This window comes from Carica papaya, chromosome 6, assembly GCF_054855325.1.
Source record: "Carica papaya isolate Zhongbai chromosome 6, ASM5485532v1, whole genome shotgun sequence".
NCBI lineage: Eukaryota > Viridiplantae > Streptophyta > Magnoliopsida > Brassicales > Caricaceae > Carica > Carica papaya.
This window is the reverse complement of record NC_142314.1, coordinates 19398177-19403822: the sequence shown is the minus strand read 5'-3', so window position 1 is coordinate 19403822 and position 5646 is coordinate 19398177. Positions and strand designations below refer to the sequence as shown.

Below are 5646 nucleotides of genomic sequence, written 5' to 3'. Positions count from 1 at the left end.
ATAACTTCATGACTTCACATATGGCACTCATTTCTGCACTAGTCAAATATATAATCTTTACATTCTTAAAAAAGATGCATCTAATCTATTGATGTTCGTCCCTCAGCACCTCAAATTAATTTTAATTAGTCTGTTTTAGAAATCATTCCCAGTGAGATACCAATTAAAATTTTCTTAAAATATTTTATATTTTAAAATTCCTTATTCTTATAATCCTCCATTTAAAAATATATATTTTAAAATTTTTTTTTATTAAATTATCTTCTACAAAAAGAGTGAAAATTTATTTTCTAAAAAAAATAAACTTTTTAAAGAGATTCATGAGTGAAAAATAAAAATAAGAGCTATCAAGATTGAGTTATATAATTTACATTGAAGATAAGTAAGTTAAAAAATTACACTTGGCCTTCAATTTATTTCTCTTCTCTTATAGTCTTTTATAATTTATTTTACTTTTTTGAGTTACAACATATTTAAAAACTTAGAAACTCAATTGATATCATTAATACAAAAATAAGTTTATGTCATTCATCAAAATCAATCATCTTAGTTCGATAGTTCCTCTCTTTTTCATGGATGATGAAACTTAATTTTCAAAGCACATATATGTAACATGTGAATGAGCATCAAAGATAAATTGAAAGATTCTCCCCTTACTATGTGCTCCCTATTCTTTTAGTTTAAAGAACAAGTAAAAACTAAGAAATTTTGTTTTATATTCAATAAAATATCTCAAAAAGCTCATGAAAACTACTCACTAGAATTTTCCTTATTTAATCAAGGATATGAGAATAGTTTTTCTAGTGAAAGGGAATAAGATTCATTCATTACAAAGAATTCTTTTCAAAGATTTTTCTCTCCTAAGGGGTCGTTACTACTAAGGATTGATCCCCTCTTTTTCTTCCTATTAATCAAAAAGGTATATCAAATTAAAAAGAATCGTTTTTTTCTTTTTGATGTCTTAATGATAAATAAATAAGATAAAAGAAACATAAAACAAAAATTTCTTAGCCAAAAGGAGTGTTATCAAAATCATTACCTATCTTTAAAGATATTAAGTAAGTTCAATAGATTAAAATATCAACAATCGACAAAGATATTCAATAACCATATCACATTGAAGTATCATCAATATTTAAAGATATTTAATAAGTTTATCACATTGAAATATCATCAATTTTCACTGATATCCTAGTTTAATAGATTGAAATATCAACAATTGTCAAAGATATTCAATAAACATATCACATTGAAGTATCATCAATATTTAATAAGTTTATCACATTGAAATATCTTCAATTTTCAATGATATCCCATAGATATCTCATTTGGATGTGTAGATTTATATGAAATATAATGACCAAATATACTCATTTTTCTTTTTGCATAAAGAATATCAATCATCATTTAAAAAATATATATCAATTTAGTTAATTCATTATTCACCAACAACTATTTATATCAAGAAAGACTAATCAATTAACACAAATATTTTTATTCGTCCGTTTCATATATACATTATCTATAAACATATCATCTTTTTAAGTTCATAATTGTCAAGTACCAAATATCAAATATTAGACCTTCTTCCTAGTTGTCTATCACACATATTATCATAATTATTTTCGATTTGTATTATTAAAAATATAATAATCAAGAATCTTTATAAGTGATTAGTTATATTCATCAACTTTCTTGAATTTAAAAATGATAATCAAGTGTAAGAAAGTTAACAAGGAAATACATCAAGAATCTTATAAAGGAATCAACATTCATTTTTCACCAACTCAAACAAGATTCTTATAAGTAAGAATTAAAGAAAACATATTTTTATATAATTTATATTTCAAAATATTATTATTTTTTCAAAAATGTCATTTCAGCTTCTATTTATTAAGTGTATCAAATATAATATGAGTTATTAGAATGCCTTATGTGATTCCTAGAATCACACTTCTAGCCTATTATGGGATGTGGTTTAAATGATTCATTTTCCAACACATCACATGTCTTGACGTGATAAGAAAATTTTCATCATATAGCTTGATGTAATTCAGAAGATCACATATCTTAATACATCACAAAACATTTCAGCACATATACTAATGTGATTGAAAAAATCTCTTCTCTCAACAATTAAAATTCCATCTACATTGATCTTTATGAATAATATGTTATCTACTTTTTCTCTTGTGAATCCCTTTGTTAGGAAGAATTTACTAAGATGGTTAACAGAGCTTAGGGACTGCTTTAAACTATTTAAGGTTTCAATGAGTTATAAACATGATTACGAAGACATCAATAAAGATCAAGGTGGCACAAATCATCATAGGCCACATGGAAGCTCAAAGAAACATAAAAGCTAATGACCACATGAGGGATCATGGCTACATACACTTAAGGATTCATGGCCACAAAGGAAATCATGGTTATGTGTGACGTCCCGATGCCAAATAGGGGAACCAACGTGCGACATAGCAAACATAATAAAAATATTTATATTGTAATAGAACTATACATCCATATAAAGTTTATAAAAGACTATATACTGAGGCCCAATAGGCCATCTACATTTCAAAATACAAAATAAGAGATAGCTTAATTACCAAATACTAGCCACAAGTCTAAAATAAAATACGGAGTCTGCTTCAAACTACATTTCCCGAAAGAAATCTAAACATGGCTCTCCAGTGTTTTCCTCTAAATCTGCATCTGGGACTGGAGGTTAGATTTAGGTTAGTTCTAATACTCAATAAGATAGAATGAAATAAGGCAATACATATATGTTTCAAAACCTTCATTGATGCCATAGTCAAATCTCATAACCAATATTCATATCCAACTCAAATGTTCATCTCATATAAATTGTTATGAGGATGTTCAATACCGTACTCGATGGGTTTACACAACTCATGCACCTAGAACCAAACTCATTTTCTGGCACAATTTTAATTACCAGTTATTATCTTAATTGAAATTACACTGATTAAAAACTTATGCGCGCAATCGCCTATACCTATTTCCAAAAAGGGCAAACAGGATACCAACTCGTTATGGGTGGGTACGCAAATGTTTACAAACATACAGTCATAGATTTAACAAATACAAATTTAATTCTCTCATGTATCTCCATGTTGCCATCATTCATGCTCTTGGGCTCCAGAACATGAATATCAAATTGCCCAAAGTCCTTAAGGATAACTGAACTACATGTCCTATTAAGGAACTAAAACTAGCACCCATAACATAGTGGTTCCTAAATAAATAAGCAAACCAAATACCCCTTGAAAGAAATACAGTATGTCAGATTTAAACCAGACTCTGTGCAGATTTAAATTTTTTACTTTTATTTTATTTGATTAAATTATTAGACTTTATTATCTTTCCCTAAATTCATAAATTTTATTGTAATTCTAGAAAATTAAACTCTAACAGAATTTAACTATTTATTAAGTATAGTTTTTATCCTTACTAATTTAAACCTTTTTATCCTTACTAATTAACCCATTTTATCTCAAATAATTTCCGTAATCCCAAATTTTTAAAATTTCCTTTTTCTTTTAACTCTCTGCCCGTGTCTAAGGGGCATTTCCAAACTGTTATCGGTGTCCATCAATGTCCCACGCATGCTCGCTAGCTGCAGGATAGCACACGCCCTGCAGCAACAGCACCTTGGTCCCGCATGCTTGTGACAGAACCATTCGGTTCAATTCCTTGAAAATTATTTTCTACTTTCTTTGTTTTCTAAGCATCAATCACCAAAACCCATTCGCTCTATTATTCATGCATCAAAAATATCATTTTAATTTGTAAAAATCACATTTCATGAGACACACACACATTAGCTTAGCACATGCAACATCACCAAATTAATTTAAGCAGTTTAATCGTCAAATGTATCTAAATATCTGAAATCATGCATCAACAAGATTTCTACCTATCTTACCCATTAATTGCACGAGACAGAAGCTAAATCGCACAAAGAATATGCTAAAAATTCAAGAATTCTTCTTTGCAACTCACAATAGTTGTAATTGCAGAGCAGAAAGATGATTTTGAGTTGAAAAGTTGTTTTAGTTTTGGAAATAAAATCCTAACACTCCTAACACATTATCTCCATGATTGACTATGAATTTTTGAAAGGAAACACAAAACAGAATTGGAATTGGATGAAGAACAGATGCTTACCTTAATAGAGGTGTCGTTCAGGTGCAGCAGCAACGATTTTGGGTTTTGGAGCTTCCTGCTACAATTTGAGATCTGAATTTTTGTGTAGAAGTGATCGTAAAACATTAAAGAGATAAATAACACAATTCAGAAGAAGAAGAAGAAACAACTTACCTCGGCAAGAAGAAGAAGTATCCCCCCTCTGTTACGCACACAAAACATATACTCTATTCTGGTGTGTCATTCTCTCTCTCTCTTTATTGTCTTTTGCTCTCAACCTCCCCACTCACTCACTTGTTTAACTGGAATTTTGGGTTTAAAGAAGATGAAGACAAAGTTGTGAAGAGAAGGAAGCTTTTAACTGACTTTGGCCTATCATCTGACTGTCCAAACACATGTACGACATCACAGCCGTTGGTGCTTTCGGTGGCCAACCAAGGCTGGCATGAAAGGCTGAATTTGTTTTGACACCTGGCTAGTCCTCACAACAACCCCCCATGTGGCTCGGTTATGGCCACAATTGTGGTGTTAGTGGGTGTTTGGTTTATATTTATATTATACATATATAATTATATATATATACACACATAAATGCATCTATATATTTATTCCTATGTTTATATATTTGTACATATATATATATATATTCATTTATGTATTCTACATATGTTTACTTGTACATACCTACATCTATAAAAACTAGATGAATTTATACATATGTTTATTTATTCATACCCACATCTATAAAAATTTACTTCAGTTCAAACATATACTTTATTTTATTATTATTCAATTCATTTAAAACAATAACAATTTAGAAAATAGAATTATAATTTCTCTTTATTTAAATTAAAGAATATATTTATCAGTAAATAAATTATATAACTAAAAGATTTTATTAGACAAAGGTATATGGTAGCACACAGCTACCTGTTACACTAAGTGAGCTTAAAAGGTCTCCACCACATTAAGGGAGAGCAAGCCACATCTTGATAGTGCCTTAAAATTACATCATTATCACATACTTTTGGGTTGTTAAATTTCATTGTATGCTATCTAATCCGAACTAGTTTCTATGTTTTGTCGCAGGACATGATATAAGGACGAAACGAGAAAAAATAGCATAAACAAAGAAAAAGTTCGTGAAAAGTGTCATCAATTCAAAAACAAACCTTGCACAAGGCTTAAGTCCAATAGACAGATAACTTAGCTTTGGGCAATGGTAAGAGTCACCCACAATAGCATATTTAAATTGAAACTTGCATTTTTGAAATATAAAAAAGATATCATTCCAGCTAAGATCTGGGACTGAAAATCAAGAAGAAAATATTTTCAGAACGCTCGGGATAAGTCAAAAATTAAGGAAAAGGATCCTAATCAACACAAAAAAAAAAAAACCTTAGCCCCTTTCTATAAAGATGGTGGTGGCCAAGCATGTTGATCATCATTATTCTTCCTGACGCCGCATAAAACTTCAAC

At 29.4% G+C, this 5646-nt stretch overlaps 1 long non-coding RNA gene across 1 annotated transcript; it reads right to left on the bottom strand.

Moving 5' to 3' along the window:
* Positions 1-2475: 2475 nt before the first annotated feature.
* Positions 2476-4656, bottom strand: LOC110806418 (uncharacterized). Its single transcript, XR_002538275.2, has 3 exons — positions 4342-4656; positions 4189-4260; positions 2476-2712 (listed from the first exon to the last, which is right to left on the bottom strand). It is a non-coding gene; the product is annotated as an uncharacterized LOC110806418 (long non-coding RNA).
* Positions 4657-5646: the final 990 nt, after the last annotated feature.